The sequence below is a fragment of the Tupaia chinensis genome, unplaced genomic scaffold, assembly GCF_000334495.1.
Source record: "Tupaia chinensis unplaced genomic scaffold, TupChi_1.0 Scaffold000206_1, whole genome shotgun sequence".
NCBI lineage: Eukaryota > Metazoa > Chordata > Mammalia > Scandentia > Tupaiidae > Tupaia > Tupaia belangeri.
Genome location: NW_006159681.1, coordinates 2,878,391 through 2,878,901, shown reverse-complemented (window position 1 = coordinate 2,878,901; position 511 = coordinate 2,878,391).

The following is a 511-nucleotide window of genomic DNA, read 5'->3' as shown; positions in this document are numbered from 1 at the left end:
AATGTATACTCTTACTTGTTTATGCCAATGACTTAGTCTTTTGGCACATGATTTTCTGGGTTGCCCTGTGTAGCTGGTTTCCTTAAAATCTATTTTTAGTTCTGTGATCATTTCCTCTAATATTTTGGACCTTCTAAATTTTCAGATTATTGCACCAAGTAGAAAGAGAATGGTTTTCCCCATCATAGAAAGAGCGAGATGTTTTTCCAGTACTTTCTACAGCTTGATTACTTATAAAAATGCATAAGAGTGCCCCAGGAAGCCTGAAAACAGCTCTAGCCTCGACCACATTTTCTATTACGATATTTTATTTTAAGAACCAACCAATTCACTTATTGTGGCAAATGGTACAGCTTTCCTGTTTTCTTTTTCCTGCCTTAAACTCAGATTTTCAGAAGCACATATTTGAAAATCACTCACAGGCTGTGTCCCTATCATCTAAATTACCCTTCAATAGAATCCACAAATTTAACCAAATTGTACCTAGACCAAACGATAGGATGACGCTCTT